This window comes from Mustela lutreola, chromosome 3 (genome assembly GCF_030435805.1).
Source record: "Mustela lutreola isolate mMusLut2 chromosome 3, mMusLut2.pri, whole genome shotgun sequence".
NCBI classification, from domain to species: domain Eukaryota; kingdom Metazoa; phylum Chordata; class Mammalia; order Carnivora; family Mustelidae; genus Mustela; species Mustela lutreola.
Window position 1 is genome coordinate 181,124,746 of NC_081292.1, and position 20,435 is coordinate 181,145,180.

General features: G+C 39.2%; 1 long non-coding RNA gene across 1 annotated transcript; it reads right to left on the reverse strand.

The window, feature by feature from the left end:
* Positions 1–273: 273 nt before the first annotated feature.
* On the reverse strand, positions 274–15,662 carry LOC131828182 (uncharacterized). Its single transcript, XR_009352272.1, has 4 exons — positions 15,537–15,662; positions 15,188–15,270; positions 2,776–2,876; positions 274–1,421 (listed from the first exon to the last, which is right to left on the reverse strand). It is a non-coding gene; the product is annotated as an uncharacterized LOC131828182 (long non-coding RNA).
* Between the last annotated feature and the right edge of the window lie 4,773 nt (positions 15,663–20,435).

Here is a 20,435-nt window from a genome sequence, read left to right on the forward strand (position 1 = left end):
CTGCTGATACTGATTATCTTGATTTATGAACACAGCTAGAGAAGTTGGACAAGCCAAATACCTTTCCATATTAAAGACACTAAATGTGTAAAACCACTGGGTGAGGAAAACAGATTTTTTTCAGCCAAAGCACTGATTATAGTTTTGGTTACATGAAAGGTAAGGAGTATATGACTTCCCAGTTATCCTCTGCTGATGAGATATAATCAACATTGTTTTTGTTTTGTTTTGTTTGTTTCCAGCAGAGCACTTATAAATGGCCACCCTATTTAAAGTAAGTTATTATAAAATGAGAAATATTTATAGAACATTCCATTAGGAGGAAAAAATTATACCCATAACATTAAAGTTTGTTTTTCCTTACATTGCATCGGCCTATCTCAAGCCCAATCTCTTCCTTATGTTTTTCAGATACGGTGTGCACGTCACACATGGGTCTCCACATAATGCTCCCACTAATTCCATTTGTCAATGAAATAGAAAGTAGTCATCCAAATATACTATCACTTGCTATTCACTACTTTAACTGAATCTTCAGGCTCAAATTTAGAAAAGCCTATTTTATTTATATGAGTGCTCCTTCTTGGAAATTTCATTCCAAGGAAGAGATACATCTTATTTTTAATTTGAAGATGTGTAAAATGATTCAATATTAATCACTAACATTGAAGCGATCACTATATGCCAAACACACTGCATTTGTTGTACCTACGAGACTTTATTGTAGCCCCATTTTACAGCTGAGAATCTGAGTGTAAACATTAAGAATGCTTTGGCTAAAAATACGTGAAAACTTGACTAATCTGGCTGACCAAATATATTTGATTTTTCTTCACAAAAATAGCAGTGAGACTATAACGTAGTCTAGAGCTGGAGCGCTGGCTCGATAGTGTCCTACGGAACCTGGTATCTTTCCATCGCAGCATCCTCAGCGTGTTGGAATATCGCTGCAGACTTGTTTACGTGATGGCAGTTGTAGGACTTGGCATTAGGGTTTCTGTTTGTATCAGTCAAGGCTGTTCAAGAAAACAGAAGACTGTAGGTATTTTAAACTGCTAAGGGGTTTCAGTGAAGGGAATTAAGCATTTACGGAGTTGTCGGGAAGACTGTCAGGAAGCGTGGAGGTCTGCGTGGTTCACTGCTGGGTCTGAGTTTGCAGCCAGCTGAGGGGTTAGGAAGCTGTAGGAACCCAGGGAGTAACTGATCATGATTGCAAGGCTCAGCATCAAAGCAGGTGATTTGAGTGAAAACAACCAAAAGTCTGTGTTCTGCCAGAGTCCATGAATCTGCTTGCTGCTATCAAAGGACTGATAAAATGGCTTCTGTTTCTCTTCTGCTTTCCAAATCTCCTGTGAGTACTGACTCCACACAACAATTCTGATGTCGGGAATTCTGAGCCGTAGATCCCAGGCCTCCAGGCACTGCAGTGTAGGAAGGGCATGGAAGGAAGAAAGGGTATTGAGGAGCCCATCCAGGCCAAGGCTCTGAGGAGCATGAAGGGCAAAGAGAAACCACCAAGACCTCTATCCCTTTTATCAGCAAAGCAAAAGCTTCTGCTTATATTGAATTTTTCAGGACTGGGTCATCTTATGCCCTTTAGCTGCAAGGGAAGCTGGGAGAAAATGCATTTCGCTTTTCTCACTCTGTGGTAGAAGCAAGAAAGAACCTCATGAAAAACATTGCAAGATAGACGGTAGATTGATATGATATAAATGTGATTTTTCAATCAGAAAAGGAAACAAAAATATATATATATATATATATATAGATAATATAAATGTCAGAAGAGGAGGTCCACTATGATAGACACAGTAGCATGTGAAGGAAATCCTTGATATCATAAATAATCAGAAAATTGTGAATATAAACTCAGATACGTTGTAATGAGTATATAAACTGGCATAGCTATTTTAGGTGACAATCTCACAGGACTTAGTTAAATTAAGTATAGATTTCCCTTTTGACCCAGAAATTCTGCTCCCAGGTATACATTCCAAGGAAATTATCAAGCAGGTTCACAAGTGAACAGGTATAAATATGGTCATTACAACTCTATTAATAATAGAGGACACTCGGGGCACATGGATGGCTCAGTCAGTTAAACCTCTGCCTTCAGCTCAGGTCAGGAACCCAAGGTCCTGGGATCAAGCCCCATGTCGGCTCTCTGCCTCTCATCTCTCAGCTTGTGCACTCTCTCTCTCTCAAATAGATAAATAAAATCTTTTAAAAATAATAATAATAGAGGATACTGGAGGCCTCCAATGCGGTGGAGAGACAAAAGAGCAGACTAGGAAGCAGTTAGCAGTAACAAGGATCAGTCCGTGAAATACAGCATAAAGTGAAAAAGCTGTGACACAGAATTTCTGTGAAACAGAACAAGATACATAATCCAATGCCACTTGTAAAAATTAAAATAACGAAGTACATATTTGATGATAACATATTAAGATGAGTGTCTATGGTGAGAAAAATGAGAAAGGAAGTGAGATGATAAATGAATGAATGAATGAATGAGTGAATGAATTAAAGGAAAAGGTCTTGCTTAGACCAAAGATAATAATGTGCCATGAACTGAGGGCAATATGACTGATTTAACCCTGGGAAAATAAGACTAATGAAAAAGACCAAAAAGTAAACTCATTTAGAAAAATACAGTGTGTGTGTATTTGGGTGTGTGTGTGTGTGTGTATGTCTTACAAATTCTCTCATAGCAATGTGTCACCAAAGGTTTTAAAGCTGCATAGGTTCTGAAGGTTTATCTGTAAACAAACGTACCTTGGTTAATAGAACTCCTTTCAAAGATGAGCCCCATTCCCAATGGCATTCCAGTAAACATGGGAAATCAGTTGTAATCCACCATGGAGTAGCTCCAAGGTCTGTTGGAGATAGATTAACACAATGAAAGGCCAGTGGACCAGGAGCCAGCCAGAAGACACAAACACTCTGTGGGCAACATTCTCCTTTTTTTTTTTTTTTTTTTTAATTTTTTATTTTTTATAAACATATATTTTTTATATACATATATTTTTATCCCCAGGTCTGTGAATCACCAGGTTTACACACTTCACAGCACTCACCAAATCACATACCCTCCCCAATGTCCATAATCCCACCCCCTTCTCCCCAACCCCCTCCCCCCGGCAACCCTCAGTTTGTTTTGTGAGATTAAGAGTCACTTATGGTTTGTCTCCCTCCCAATCCCATCTTGTTTCATTTATTCTTCTACCCACTTAAGCCTCCATGTTGCATCACCACTTCCTCATAACATTCTCCTTTTTATTGGAAATAATTAAGTGGTTTTTTCTCTCTCACTCTCTCTCGCTCTCTCTCTTTTGTTCTTCTTATAAGGTTACAAGTGGAGTATTCAAAACTCTAAGGATCAGACATCAATCACAAGGAATTTTTTTACAAAGCTCTTTTTTAAAAAATTCTATTTCTTTTTGGTGTTCCAGAATTCATTGTTTATGCACCACACCCAGTGCTCCATGCAATGTGTACCCTCCTTAATACCCACCACCAGCTTTTTTAATACTTTGAGAGGAGTTCAGGGCATGTGGGTGGCTCAGTTGGTTAAGTGTCTGACTCTTGATTTTGGTTCAGGTTCTGATCTCTCAGGATTGTGAGATCAAGCCCGGCATCGGGTTCTGCACTGCTTAAGATTTTCTCTCTCCCTTTACCCTTCCCTTTCTAAAAAGAAAAAAAAGAAAAAATTCAGAAGATGTATTTAGAAATAATGAGATATTATCTACATAGTTTTCCCAGCTCTCTGTCTGTGATGATTCTTTTTGTTTCAAAAGACTAGACAGTGAAGTTCTCCCTTGCCCTCAATTAGCAGGGAAAGAAAGAGAAACTTGTCCAGTTCTGTGGACCAGCCTGTTCACCACTTTTCCTGGGGGTCAGTGTAAATGGACTCCCTCTTTTATTCCAGAGGTGATTAACACTGATGACGTCCAAGAATAATTTTTTTTTCTCAGTTTGTATCTTGAAAGGTAGGTGTCCTGTCTTCTCAAACAGAAATATTCAATGAAACCAGCATGCATAATTTATCATGACATCGGACAAGATAGAAACATTCTGCTGAACATCCCCTGCCTTTATCGCCCCTGACTTCTTGATACTTCCAGGGTGTCCCTGGAGAATCAGAGGTCAATCCCAGTGATGTATTTTCCTGGTTGCAATTTATCAAGCTCATCTTTTTCCCAGATGATGGAATGATTGCCACGTGACAAAGAGAGAGCAGGAGCAAGATTTCCAAGGATTTCCTAACAAATCCTTAAAACCCAGGCCTTGTGCAGGTTTGGACAAGCCACTTAACATCCTTAAATATCCGTCTACTCAAAAAAAAAAAAAAAAAAAAAAAAAAAAAAAAAAAAAAACTGTTGAACTATTTCTAAGCCAAAAGAACCACTGTGAGTCTTAACCAAGGCACTTAGGAGGGACAGTCCAGCAGACGACAGCATTTGTGATTCCTGGAGCACTCGTGTCTGAGCCACATCCAGCCTTTGCTTTCCCAAGTCAGGCTAGTGTGGAAAATCTATTTCCTTGGAAAAAGAGGATTATAACATATGTATTTTCCAGCTTCCTTTTGAATAGAGAAAGCCACAACCGGTCTCATCTTCGTATCACACTGAAGCCATGTTATAGGTCAATATTATATACAGAAATGAAGCCACATAGGCTTTCTCATCTTCTGTACCTTAAAATTAATCTAAAATTGCACCTCAGTCTTACGTCCTTTTCTTTATTAAATACACCTGTCAGTATGACTAAAACGTTGTATACACACACAGAAATCAAAAGATATGTTGTATTTTGGGACTACTGGGTGGCTCAGTCAGTAAAGCATCTGCTTTCAGCTCAGGTCATGATCTGAGGGTCCTGGGATCAAGTCCCATGTTGGGCTCCCTGCTCAGCAGGGAGTCTGCTTCTGCCTCTCCCTCTACCCCTCAGCCCCACTCATGCTCTCTCTCTCTCTTTCTGTCTCTCTCAATCTCTCTCTCATAAGCAAGTAAATTTTTTAAAAAGATATGCTGTATTTTATGACCAGTTTCAGAGTAATTGAGAGTAATTTTGACTTTTCATGATATTTGCAATCAGAACCTAACTCTTAAAAGAAGTCAACTTCACTAACCCTTCAGTAGTCATGAGAGTGGACTCTGAGTCTGATGGCCTGGGTTAGAATCATCATTCCACACACCCTGTGTACTCTAAGGCAAATTATTTAATCCCTCGGAGCCTCAGCCCATCATATGAACACAGTGCCTGGCAACTTTCAAACACTCAGTAAATAGTAGTTGCTGCCGTTACTACTGCTACTACTACTATCATGACTGTCCTTTTGTTACTGCCCGCTAATACCTAGCAATACTGAAATCACTCCAAACATACTCTCGGAATCTCTAATCGTGTCTCCCCAGAAGCGTGTTGCTTTTCCGTTCCAGTTTGTCATCAGTAGCTCTTTTTCCAAGTTCGATCAGTATGAGAAATTTTAAAATCAAAAGAATTGTTCTCTAAATACTCTGGCCTGTGCATTGAATTGGAAGACATTGCTGTCACTTCAGAAGGGAATAACAAAGAGTAGGAGCCTCCCATGTCCTCATTTTCACTTTGATGTGCCACAAATAAAAAATGAGCTGACGCTCTTAAAATATGAAGACACCATATTGTTGTCACTCTGCATCCTGGCACATCTGATCCCCCTCATGCTGCTCGGGCTGTGGAAGCCTTTGAAGTTAGAAAATACCGTTGCCTGATCTCCCAGCACTGATAATTAAGACATAGTGTGGCAAATCAAAAGAGACATGCCACCTAGTATCTACATCCCCTTCCCAAGGGGGAGAGGGAGGGGAAAAGAAGAAGAAGAAGGAGGGAAGCTGGCTTAGAGTTGTGATTCATAAATCAATTGGTTCTGCCTTTCGGTAGGAAAGACCAGCAACTTCTATATTACAACTCAATCCCATCTTGCATCCCCAAATCAATTTTTCTTTCCTTTTTTCCCCATGGTTTATGATCTTTGAGTTTCTTTTTCTTAAGACCAATTTTTCTTCGAAGAAGGGAGAGGAATGCCATCTCTTAAAAAAAAAAAAAAAAAGTCTTATCATTTGTCTTCCCATGGGGGAAAATGGATGCATTTTTATGTCGTTCTTCTTTGTCATAAGCAATTGCTGTTGTGTCATAAATTTAAAACAGGTTGTGCTTCTGAAGCCCCGTTCAAATCTGAGCAGGGGACATGTGGGATATAAAGGTTTATTAGTATAAATGGATAAATAATGAATGTTGAGTCCCGGGAACCTTGTGTTCCAGCTAGTTGGCTCCAATAACATGTCATAATATATTAAAAAAAAATTCAACTAGGCAATATCTTCACAAAGATAAATTGATCTAAACTCTAATTGGAAAGGCATAGAAAGCATATTGCCATGTTCATTTCTTTACAATAAATAATTTGGGTCTACAAATTCAACTGTGATTTATTTGTAAGTATATCATAATCATCAAAATGGGTGACAGACTTTTTTGAAAATTCACTGTTGAATATATTCAGAATTAAAACCTGTTAACTCCATGGAAGATCTGCCTGAACATTATCTTAAGTGTTATTTCCCTGTTGTTCTCCTTCTGGTCTCTGACCTTTCTCTTTCTACCGCAATGTCATTTAAATGGAAAGATTCACCACAAATTGCACAGTGCTACAAAAAAGACTCAGAGTGATCTTTAAAGTCAAAGGAAAATCTAACTTGACAAATAAAATTAAATCCTGCCTCCCATTTTCCAAAGAAATTTTTCAAGAATGTCAAAGTAACTGTTTTCAAATCTCAGATTATATAGATCATGAAACTATTGACTCATTGTTAAAATCATAAAAAGAAATAAATTTAGGGGTTCCTGGATGGCTCAGTGGGTTTAGCCTCTGCCTTCCGCTCGGGTCATGATCCCAGGGTCCTGGGATCAAGCCCCGCATCGGGCTCTCTGCTTGGCGGGAGGACTGCTTCCTACTGCCCTCTGCTTTGCCTCTCTGCCTACTGGAGATTTCTGTCTATCAAATAAATAAATAAATAAAATCTTTAAAAAAAAGAAGGAAATTTTAAAAATAAGTATTAGGTATTCATCGGGTAATATTAAAAATGATCTAATCATTTTCCTAATTTCTTTGTGCAAGGTCTAGGATTAGCAAAAAGGAAAGAACTCCTACAACCCAAAATGTGAAATCCTTTAGAGTCCCAAGATGCTATTTTGAGTAAGGAGGAAGAAGAATGGGTGGATAGGACCAGAGGGAGAAAAGGGAAGCAATGTAGGAATTAATAAACTCTCAGGAGTCAGCATGTAGGAAGACAAAAGCAGTGAGGTAACATGTGGTCTGACCAGTTTGTGTGTCATGTAATACTTGACTGTGTTTAGTCATGAAAGGGAGATGATTGAAGAACCCCAGACTTTAAATGGATTCCAGATCTTCATTCGTGTTAGTAAAGGTGGGAATGTCAGAGACATTCTAGGCTCTAGGGACACCTTAACCTGGAGAGGTCAGACATTCATAGTGGGCATGGACCTCCTACAACATGGAGGTTGCTAGAGTGACTTAAAGACCAGGCCATGTGTGGAAGCTACATTTATCGTCACTGCTGCCACTGTTTTTCACTTAAGGTTGGTACAGTCTCTTACAGCTTATCCTTTATAAATACACGTGGGTGTGTGATTATAATCTCCTTAGATCTTCCTAGAAGTCTTCAAGGATGGTGTCGTTAATTATCAACCCCGTTAGAAGTGATGTGAGGACCTGAGTGTTTAAGGATATGCCAAAGATGACACAAACCCCAGGGGCAGACCTTGGAATAGATCCCAGTCCTCTGGTGTCCATTTCCATCTTGTCAGACCAATTGCATGCTCTTTGAAAAAACATCACTCATGAGAGAAGCCATGAGAGAAGAAACACTTGGGTGGACAGAAGGAAGCTAGAGAAATTAGGAAAAGGAAATGATAGAACTTCTTCAACAATCTTAGAGCCTTCAGGCTGGGCTAGGCAGTTTTCAGCTTATTTTACACTCTGACGCACTGGTGCTCATAACAACCACGTAATATAGGTGGTACTAATAATTGTGTTTTAAAGATGTAAAAACTGAGGCTCAAACAGATTAAATAACCTGCATCGGGAAAGGATTAAATGAAGTAATAGAAGTATTTTTGGTATAGCCCTCGGAAAAATGGTGTTTAAAAGAACATAAGAATAGTCAACTGCGTGGAGAAGATAGTTGTCAGATTTCTCTGACTTAACCAAAGAACACGTATTATGGTGCCACATGATGGGCTAAAAGTTGAACACAGTACAATGAGGGATGCTAAAAAACACCTGTCACTTGAGAGGTTTCCTAGCTGGGTTAGCCTCCCCCTGTGCTTTTTTTCTACACTGATTTTGGCCTTCTGTTGAGTGTGGCACTGTCCGTACCAAAATCAGATGGCCTCCGCACAATTTTTCCTTTTAATTCCCAGCTCCTCCTTACTTTAATCCAAATCTAGAACTAGTTTTCCCAGGGCTCTGAGATAACTTCACAGTTCAAACTTTAACCAAGTCACCGGCCTCTGAAAACACAAAGATGAAGAGACTACATATAGCCTCTTGCCTTAAGGAGCAGAACCCCTAGAAAATGATGACAGACTTATAAACCAGTTATCACCACGGACACAAGGGCAAAAAATGAAAGCCTGCCCAAGAAGCAGAAGGAGCACATCAGAGGAATGTTACTTTTGTCTTGGGCAGATTTCCCCAAGGAGGTGAACAGAGAACTTGGAAGGGAAAGGAGATGGCTGTGGAGCTGAGTGTCTTGCAGAGTGTGGTGTGATTAGTGAAACATGCATGGCTTGTTATTGTTTGAAAATAAGTTTGAGTGGGAGGCATGAAAAAACAGGACGACTGAGGGGGTGGGGGGAGGCTGAGCAGGTGTCTGTCATGAAGGCTGTGTGCACCATGTGAAGCCTCAGAGGAAAAGATAAATCATTAAGGAGATCAGATCTGTAGTTTAGAATATAACTCTCATAAAAGCATAATTTAAAAGTCCGAGGAAGAACACATGAGATGTAGGAGTCTGCTTCCAGGTGAGAAATATCCACAGTCTGATCTAAGATAGTGTTAGTAGGGGATAGGGAAAATAGAAGATAGGTTTGCAACTGATACAGGAAGACAAATTAAAAGGAATAAGGGAGAAATGAAGATTCCTGGCATGAAATTTGGTTAGTGGGGCCACTGAAGCAGATGGCAGATATAGGCGGGAGAAGAGGTTTAGGATGAAGGGGACGTGACAGTAAGACTTTTGGCCAGGCTGTTTCCAGTGCCTGTGGGGCATCCAAGGAGAGATAGCTAATGGATGGTGGAAAATACAAGCACATAATAGGCATTCAAAATAAGTTTCTCTTTACACATTATGCCCCCTGAGATGACAGTTGTTTTGGATGTATTCATCCTACTGAAATATACCAGACTCTGGAGATTCTTTTCCATGTATATCACCGCTCATTCTACCACATCCCTTCTGGATGAATTTAGCTTCTGAATGAATAAAGCCAATGGCAAGATTTCGGAAGACGGAAGCAAAGAGAAGTTGGATGAAGCGTTTTCTTGCTCACTCCCTGCAGTGTTATTATAGGCTGGTATCCTTAACCCAATGTCACAGTTCCTGGTAGGTGACTCCTCCCCAACCTCATTCCCTCTCTCTGTTCCTGTCTCTGTCTATCTCTGTCTCTCTCAATTTCTCTTGTTTCCTTAGACCTAGTTGTGGTAACCTCATTTTTACCCTTTGGGTAAGATGACTACTTCCCTGGGCCTTCTCTAAACCATGATCACACCGTTATAAACATACCCTTAATCAAACTCTTTTCAAAGACATCACTTGGAGGCACTACCTTTTTCTTGCCAAACTTTGACAGATAAACTTGGCTTTAAGGTATCATGCCCTCCTGGTTTCCCTCTGACATCACTATCCACTCCATCTTACTGTCCTTCATTGGTTTCATCCAACATTTGGGTTCACAACATTTAAATTTTAGAGTGCCCCGGGACTCACTTCTCAGGCTTATTCTTTTTTCTGTGTATCCTCCATGCCGAGATGATCTCATTCAGATGTTAAATATCATCTATGTAGTAACCATCAAATATGTTTCCAGCCCTAACTTTTCCCATTAAATTCCAAACTCAACAATCCACTTGCAAGTCTAATAGGCAAATCAAACTTAATTTGTCCAAATCATATCCTCCATTTCCCACCCCCCACCAAAACCCCTTCTACTGTGGTCATTCTCATCTCCACAGTGGCACCATCACTGATACAATTACTGAAGACCAAATCCTAGGAGTCCCCTTGGACTCCTGTTTGCTGTCTACCCTACAAACAATCCAATAGCAAGTACCATCCATTCCCCCTTCTTAGGTTATACCCTGAAACCAGCAGTTGCTCACTCCTGCAGCACTAGTGTCCTAGCCAATGCCACCTTTGTCCCTCCCCTAACTACCTACTGACCTCCTGTCTGGCATCTCTGCCTCCATTTTCACTGCTATGGAGGCCAGAGTGGATCTACTTAATGAGGAAATCAGAGCACCATCACTCGTCCACATACTTTCAAAGACTTCCTTTTACAAATCAGATGAAACCCAGACATTTTCCTGTGACTCCAGAGCTCTCTGTCTTCTGACCTTTGTTTTGCTCTCCAAAGACCTATTCTTGGTCAGCCGCTCTGACCATCTTACTACCTAATGCAGTAGCCACTAGACAGGTGCCAACTGAGCACCTGAAATGGGCTAGGGAGACTGAATCTGCTTTATTTAGTTTTCCTTAGCTTAAATTTAAACTTAAAATTAAAAACAGGTACAAATGTAATTATAAGAAAAACACTTAAGTGTGTTTGGATAGCATGGATACATGAACCTACTTTATCAATTATGCATTTTCTGAAATCAGAACGCAGATACATTATTTCCAATAAAAATTTAGCCTCTGAGTTGAGACACACTTTAAGTAGAAAATACCCACCAGATTTTGAAAAAATTAGATGAAGAATGCAAACTGTTACATTCATAATTTTTTCCATTAATTACACGTTTAAATATAAAATCTATAATTAAAACCAACTTCATTTCGCTTTTACTTTTTCATTTTATGTTTATTTTTTATCGAGGTTATTAGAACATTTTGAATTTCATATGTGGCTCTCATTGTGTTTCTATGGACAGCGCTGCTCTAAGATACCAAACTCGGCTCTGCCTCCAGGGTCTTTATATTTGGCATCCCCTCTATCTAGAAATGCTCTTCCCAACTCCCAACACTGCATGGCTCCTCCTCATTTGCCATTTTTCTTCATATCTCTGCTCAAATATCAACTGCTCCAACACCCTTTTTTCTGATCACACTAGCTAAAATAGTCTTCATACCATCTCTAATACCCTGCTTTCTTTTGTCTGCAGAGCGCTCACACTACTTCTATCTGCTCATCCTGAGTCCCATACTAGAAAGAAAGCCTCATAAGGACAGATACTTCTTTCTTCTTTAGTGTCGAGTCTCAGAACCTAGAAATAAAAGGTATACATGGGCACTCGATTTTGATGAAGAAGGAACGAATGAATGAATGAAGCCACTGACACAACTGTGGCATAGCATGAACAATTTCATGGTGTATACTCTATAATACTTACCTAAATTCAGCCTTGTAACATCTTCACTGTGCTGGAATTCAAGTGAGCATGAAATATTTATCTCATGAGAATTTAAGACCCCAAGATGCTGATATAAACAGGACAATTGCTCAGGGCCAGCAACAGAAGACCTCGGGTAATGGCAGAGTAGGTGTGAGTGACACAGGCCACTCTCTACACATCCCTTTTACAGATACAACTAAGAGCCACAATCCGGTACCTAATACCAATGAATCATTCATATTTAAGAATGCTATTTTTTCATTTATTCTCTTTCAAGACAGAGATTTCAAAGGTGTATGAAAGTTTTCAAAAGGGAAAATAATACGTGAAAGATATTAACTTGAAGCCTTCTAAAATGTCTTTTCTTGAGATGCCTTAAAAGTATACTTGAACTGTTTTGCAAACAGCCATGATTCCAAGCACACATTACTGCTTCAGTTTTCAAGAGTCAGGAGCACGTAATTCTGAGAAGGAAAGAAATTAGAGTAACGTAAATATACTCTAGGCTATCTCCAATATAAAACATATAGAAGGCTTATCATTTGCAGGCTGCACTGTGAATTTTTTACTTAGATTTTCAACATAAGTATCACTTCAGGTACTAAGACAATCCTCTTTCTCCAAATGTGAAGCTATATATATTTTTAGCATGGAAGCCAGGAAATTTATAATTTTCCTCTCAAATAGCATCAATTTGCACATTGTAAACAATAAAGACTGAGCTAACGATAGTATTCTCATAAATGTCAAAAAACATGCTTTCACTCATAGTTTAGCAATTTCAGTTGAAGGTAAGGTGAATGCATCAATGGAGAGAAGCGGAAATAAGATGCATTTTTATCTTGCCTTCCAGAAGGTGCATAACTTTCTGTAATTGCAACATTATCATCATTGATAACTACTAAGATTTTTTTGAGATTTTATTTTTAAGTAATCTCTACACCCAATGTAGAACTCAAACTTACAATGCCAAGATCAAGACTTGCACATTCTACCAAATGAGCCAGCCGGGTACCCTGATTATTAAACATTTTAGGCAGACCCAGGCAATGAATCTTCAGTGACAGGAGGGAAAGGGACAGGATGGGGGATGGGTTGGAAGGTATTTCTCTAGAAGGTCACAAAAGTGAGAATGTGCATGAGGACAGCTTCCAGCCTAGCTGATGGCTGGAGTCTAAAACCATTTCTGAATGCCGATTGCCTTCCTCATTGTGGATATGTGGGTATTGAGCTTGTGAGAGCGTGACGGGGGTAGGATCACCTCAACCATCTTTGCTTGTCCCCATTCTGCCAGGCATAGTGCTGCTGGCTTATTTTCCTCATCTGCTTCCTAATCAGCTATGAGTTAACAAAATGGATTAAACTTGTATGTGACTAAGGATAAAATATACTTTATGTTGGGTTTGGGGGGATATTTTGTCTGTGTATTTCTGAACATTAGAGCCTCCTATTTGTGACCTCTGTCTGAAGACCTTAATCACATTCAGTCTCCCTACTATATTAGAGATAGAAGTGGTGGGTTTGGTGAATTTTAGTGGGGGAGAGGTTAGAATTTTACCATATATCCTAGTTTTCCGGCCTGTGGAGTTAGGAGAATCACAGAGGTACTTCTGGAAATCAGCTTGCCGAGGCTCTCCATGGTGTTTAGCAATGATGGCATGGATTCTCAATTCAGATTATGTGGGGTAAAGTCTGCCAGGCCATAGAACATCCCTGAATTTTCTTATACGCTCTTGAAAAAAATGGATATTCTAGAGGTCTGCTCTCAGTTGGTACAAATGGTCAGAAACATGAAGTAAATTAAGTCTTAAACCACTGGTACATGCATGAAATTGCAGGATTCTGGCATGCCTCAAATTACAATCCCTTCCAGACGGTCTTTCAAACCACTTACTTAGAAATGAAAAAGAAAAAAAAAGAGAGAGAGAAAGAGAGAAAGAAAGTAAAGAAAAAAATATTCAAAAGTGTTTTTTGATCACTAAGTTTTATTTTTGTTTTTTCATTCTTTTCTACCTAGAAATTGCTTTAACCCATTTTCCATGATTACTCTATTCCTGTCCTATGAAATCTTAAGCCGGGATGTGCACCTTATCCAAGAACTGATATTACAGTGGGTAAATGTGACAACACTTTCCACAAGAGAATATGCATACCTGTTTCCTATGCCAGTGATTCATTTCAATTTTGATATCAAGTAGATTTTGCTTTACACCTCTGGCTGTCAAATGCATGTGCTGGTCTTCCTCTAAATTTAAAATCTAGTCAGGGAGATGGAGGAGATAACATCTCTTTTATTACGATTTGGGAAACAATAAAAATCATTTTGGATATTAAACTATCCCATAAAGCACTTGGGTATATTTCACTCTGTGCTTAGAAAACTGCACACAATATATTCAAAGAAACAGATGCCAGCCAAATACAGCAAAAACTATGATGCCTCCATATCACCAGCAGGTTTGCAGATACTCAATTGAATCAGCAAACTACAAATTAATAAGCACACAGAAAACTAATTGCCTGGAAAAGAATGTTCCACTTGCTTTGTCATTAGCTGCTTGAAATTCTCTACAAGAGCAGCTTATCTGAAATCTAAATTTTGGAATAGAGATCAGGCAGATACTGAAACCAAAGCCAAAGCTTATGTCTGTCTTCCTCTCATACACTTCAGTCAGGACAGCCAGGACTCGGAGAAAACTCACAGATGCAAAGTAAACGTATCAGTGGTTTGCAGTTCATCTTAGAGAGTTTGTCCATACACAGAGAAAGGCACAGTTCAAGACAGCTCAAACTTTCATTTGTGTGAAAATCACCTGGTATCTTGAGAAAATGCAGGTGCTGATTCGGTAGGTCTGGGACAGAGCCTGAGAAACTGCATTTTGAACCAGTTCCCAGGTGATGTCCAGGCTGCTGGTCTCAGGGTTACATACGTATTAAATAGTGGGAGCTCACCCAGCTAGTAATTTCTCTTAGAAATCAGAACACCTGTTGCCATTTTCACTCCCAGTTATTCACTGTGGGTTCTTAGGCAAGTCGTCTGACCTCTCAGTGCCTCTACTTCTCATCTGTCAAGAAGAGGAACTGAAGCTAAAGAGATTGCTTCAATACAAAATCTTGAAGAGATTAGAGATGTTCTGTGAACAGACTGGCTGAGCAAACATGGTCAGATGAGACCCACCCTTTGGACGAGGGAAGAAAGGAGTCTTAAAGGCTGAGAATCAAAACTAAACAAACAAGCAGGTCCTACAGAAAGGCAGATCCCTAAAAAGAATGTGTAAGTAAAATACAATTTACTTATAAAAATAAAATATAATATATACATTATACAAATTGTATTGATTATTTATTATATAAAATATATTATATATCAATATAATATAAAGACATAATATAATATATATAAATATAATATAAAAATACATATACAATTTCTTTTTAAAAAGCAAAATGCCACAAAAAGAATCAGTGGGAGGAAAGTCAGGCTGAGGACAATGAGGAAGCACTACATACTTCAATATGTGAAGACTGATGACCACAGCGATTTACAAAGGACAGATCCTTGGAGACAGGTGAGGGAAAAGATGATGCAATGCCTAGAGAAAAAAAGAAAAGATAAGGAAACCTTGGATGGAATACAACAAATGATTTATAGTAGGTAATAAAAGAAACAAATGAAATCACCTCTTTCCCCAAAATGTTGGATGGATTTTTTTTTGTATTTTCTTTATAATTTTTTTTATTCTTTTATAAACATATAACGTATTATTAGCCCCAGGGGTGTTGGATGAATTTTTAGCACAACTTTTTCCTCAGCCTTTCGATATTTTTTAAGTACCTGGGACACACACGAGTAACACACCTTCCAGTGTATTGTTCCGCCATCTCTTGCCTCCAAAATGAAATGAAGCATGTTGCCAAGAATTTCCAAATGTGCTAAAGGTTCACATGGAGGCTCTCTGTATCCGGCCCCTCCAAGAAAAGCAGTTTGCCTCCTTGTGACAGGGAATGCCTCACAGAAAACTGAGGGACAGAAAGGAGGGAGGAAAAAAACACTTTTATTTTCTTTGTAAGTCACTAATTAATTGAACTACTGTATCAGCAAAGCTGGAAAATCCTGCCTGTCCAGACTGTCACTTATACCAGTAGCATTCTTGAACTTCTCCAAGGTTGGAACTACTGATGATTAACTTCTGGGAATACCCAGGGTAACTATTTCAGACCTGTGAACTATCACGCCTTCTCAATGTCAGCAGATACCCACATCAGGCAAATACCTTCTCAGAAGGCTGTAAGATTACATTTCACTTTTGGAGGTGACTGTTGTAGCCACCAAATGGTAATAACTCTCTCCAAACCTGCCCAGGGCCCTGACTGACTTTCTTCCTGATAAAGGCACTATCTGCCTAAGACTAACATTACCTGTGTATCAGCAGTTTCTGCGCCAGAGACTGTATCTGAAATCTAACTGCTGATTTCCACACATCTACAGACAGAAACAAAGGGTCACATTTCTAAAGGTCCCAACCCAAGGAGAGAGCCAGTTAGCGGATTTGCAACACAATCAGTTCGACAACAGGGCAGGAGAGATGTGGTATCACTCACAGATAAAGACAGCAGTCTGGGACCCTCTACATTACCAAGACTCACTCAAGATTCCTCAGAAGGACTCCCAGGCTTTTATTTCTCTGACAACCAAACCCAAGAGGTTCGCCAAAATAGAATTCCAGTGTAGGGGGAAAGAAGCTAAAGAATTATGCATTAATAACACCTTTACCCACAGGCAGAACATATTTTCATCTACACACATCACGAACCGGAGATCTTAGGTTATTAAAGGTGAAAGAGGCTAATAGTCTTTGGGATGGCTCTCTTGGGATGCCTATTTGCATAATGAAGCTAATACAGGGCAACCTAACTCAGCAGTTCTTTGGGATCAGGCACTTGCAGTCACTCACACTATTTTAAATTCACTAACTAAATTACTTTACGGAAGAACCGTTGGTAGCTAATCTGAAAACTATGTCTACAAATAATGCGTGACCATATCTACCAATGAAGAAGAAGCCTAATTGGTCAAGATGTATGGTTTAGTTAATCTGTCTTTTAGAAAATACCAAATGAATGCATACATAAAGATCACCATTAATAAAGATTTAAACACTGCTGAGGTCATCTGCATAATCTGAACTCAGAATTGAAGGCCCCTGTCCTGCTCTGGATCCCCCCTCCCCCCACTGAGCCACCCAGGCACCCCCTGCTCTGGATTCCCAAAGCCAGGACCCCTAGTTCTGGAAGCATTTCCTGCCTGGAGCTATCCCGTATCTGAGGAAAGAAAACTGAAACTTTTGGCCATGAACTTATTTTCATATTGAGTCATTGCACAGTCATTTTACTTAAAATTATGGAACCCAAACTGCAAGAAAAAATTTAGCACAAAGGATAAGTAGAAGTCAATTGATAACTAACTTGGTTTTAAAAGAGAGAAATGGGATTTATTTACCACAAAGGAATAATTTAATATTTTGCCATTAATTTATTTGTTCACTTTCCCTGGTGCTTTTACTGCAAATGGTCTTACTTTACCATAAACAGTCACTCATGAGGAAGAGATAGAGCACAGAAGATCTTTAAGGCAGTGGAAATGTTCTGTATGATAGTGTAATGATACATGTCATCATAACCTCTGTACAAACCTGTAGAATGTACAACACCAAGGGTGAAACAGGGTAAACTACAGACTTTGGGTGATAATGATGTGTCTCTGTAGGTTCCTCCGTAGTAACAAATGTCCCACTCCAGTGGGGGCTGCAGATAAGGGGGGAGGCTGTGCATGTGGGAGGGGCAGGGGGCATATGGGGAATCTCTGCATCTCCTTCTCAGTTTAGCTGGAAACCTAACACTGCTGCTAGAGTCTACAAATAAACCCAAACCTTCATGAATAATAATAGTCATAATCATTAATATTGATTGACTATTTGTTACTTGTCAGGCACTTTGCTAAGTGTTTTTTCTTTTTTTTAAGTTATTTATTTATGTTGACAGAGAGAGATTGAGGAGAGGCAAAGGGAAAAGGAGAGATAATCTTCTTTTTAATTTTTTTTTTATTTTGTGTTAACATTTAATGTATTAGTTGTTTCAGAGGTATAGGTCTGTGAATCATCAGTCTTATACACTTCACAGCACTCACCATAGCACATACTCTCCCCAATGACCATAACCCAGCCACGCTATCCCTCTCCCCTTCCTCCCCAGCAACCCTCAGTTTGTTTTCTGAGATTAAGAGTCTCTTATGGTTTGCTTCCCTTCCCAGTCCCATCTTGTTTCATCTTTCCCTCCCTTCCCTCTATGACCCCCCACCCTGCCTCTCAAATTCCTCATATAAGAGAGATCATATGATAATTAACTTTCTCTGATTGACTTATTTTGCTCAGCATAATACCCTCTAGTTCCATCCACGTAGTTGCAAATGGCAAAATTAAATTTCTTTTGATGGCTGCATAATATTCCATTGTACATATATACCACATTTTATTTATCCATTCAGCTGTTGATGGACATCTAGGTTCTTTCCATAGTTTGGCTATTGTGGACATTGCTGCTATAAACATTCAGGTGCACGTGCCCTTCCGGATCACTATATTTGTATCTTTAAGGTAAATATCCAGTAACGTGATTGCTGAGTCATAGTGTAGCTATATTTTCAACTTTTTGAGACACCTCCATACTTTCGAGACACCTCCATATTTTCCAGAGTGGCTGCACTAGTTTGCATTCCCACCAAGAGTGGAGGAGTGTTCCCCTTGAGAGAGAGAATTGTTAAGTAGGCTCTATACTCAGCATGGAGCCTGCCCAATGAGGGGCTCGATCTTACAACTCTGAGACCATGACCTAACAAAAATCAAGAGTCTGATGCTTACTTACCAACAGAGTCACCCAGATGCCCCTCTGCTAAGTGTTTTACATGGATTAATTCACTTATTTCTCACAGCCACTCTGTATCATAGGTGCTAATAATATGCCTATTTTATAGATCATCACAGAAAGGGTAATTAACTTGCCTGTGATCACACAACTAATAAGTGGCTGAGCTGGGGATTCACATTCAGACAGTGTTTGATTTTCCTAGTACATTGCTTTTTCTGTGTATTTGCTATATAAAAATTGGTATGTGTTTATGTCCATGTCGATGTATCTTTTCTTTAAAAGTAAAAATGTATAGGGTACCTACTTAGTGCCACTTAACATGTTAGAAGATAGATGTAAGATATCTCCTTCCCCAGGGATTTCTGTGTCACTTTGGATATTCCTTGAAATCCCTACATCACATTTACTAAGTAGATATCCCATCAGTTGTTAAATTGTAATGAAAGTTATTTTAATTCTTTAGATTTTAAGTCTAAATTTAGCTTCTTGGTCCTTCATGACTGACCTTCTAATCCAACGCACCTCATCTTTCAACTTGGAATTTTGAGGAACCGGGGAGAGTAAAGTAGCCATAGGATTCCATGCTAAGTTTCAGGTGAAGACAATGAAAGTAGGTTGGTACTACAGAGAAGAGAAAAAGCATGGATGAAAATGGGGATGTTTTAGGGAGCTGTTCATGAGAAGAGGAAAAGTGTTTAGAAACGGTGCAAGAAACTTGGAGTAAATGTGGTCCATCTAGTGGTAGAGTTGCTTAGAATCCAAAATGGAGAAACTGGACAGGCAGAGAAGTAGCAGGTTAAAAGATTATAGGTTGTCTCCTTCCTCTTGAGTGGGCTGGACTTTGTGACTCACTTCCAAAGAGTAGAGCATATGCAGAGGGAAAAACAGTGACTTTACAGTCGAAAAACCTGGCAAACACCACCTTCACCAAAGGATTAAGTTAAATATCACCTGTGATCAATCAGGTGGATAACTTGTGGCCCTGATATGATGTGATGAGAAGGCACTTCACCTCTGTGATATTTTCCCTGTAAACCCAAAACCGAGTCTGCTCATGAGAAAAATGTCATGTAAACCCAAATCAGGGAATATACTAGAAAACCCTTGACCAGCCCTGTTGAAAACTGTCAAGATTGTAAAAAATATGAGAAGATTTTGAAATTGTCACAGATCAAAGGAGACTAAGATATAATGACTAAATGCAGTGTGGAACCATGAATTGGATCCTGGTGCAGAAAAAGTACAAACTGGTGAAATCCAAGGAAAGTCTGCAGTTTAGCTGGCTGCAATGAACCAATGTCAATTTCTTAGTTTTGATAAATACACCATTGTCATGCAAGATGTTCATATTAAAGGCAATTAAGATGGAGACTATCAGGAACTCTCTCTGCTTTCTTTGCAACATTTTGCACTTATTTGTTTTTTGTAATTCATATTTATCCCCAAATAAAAAGGTAATTTAAAAATAATTATGGGGTGGGGCACCTGGGTGGCTCAGTGGGTTAAGCCGCTGCCTTCAGCTCAGGTCATGATCTCAGGGTCCTGGGATAGAGTTCCACATCGGGCTCTCTGCTCGGCAGGGGGCCTGCTTCTTTTCCTCTCTCTCTGTGATCTCTTCCCTTCCTCTCTCCTACTGTAATCTCTCTCCTCTGTCAAAAATAAATAAATAAAATCTTTAAAAAAATTAATTGTGCGTTATAGCTTCATCTCATTAAAATGATTTGGGGACATAAGTTGTTGTCTTTTTTTTTTTTTTCCAATGGATTTAAAACATTTAAGGAGATATGTAATTTTTTGTGGGATAAGGAAAATGCGGACCTAGAGGGGCTATGTG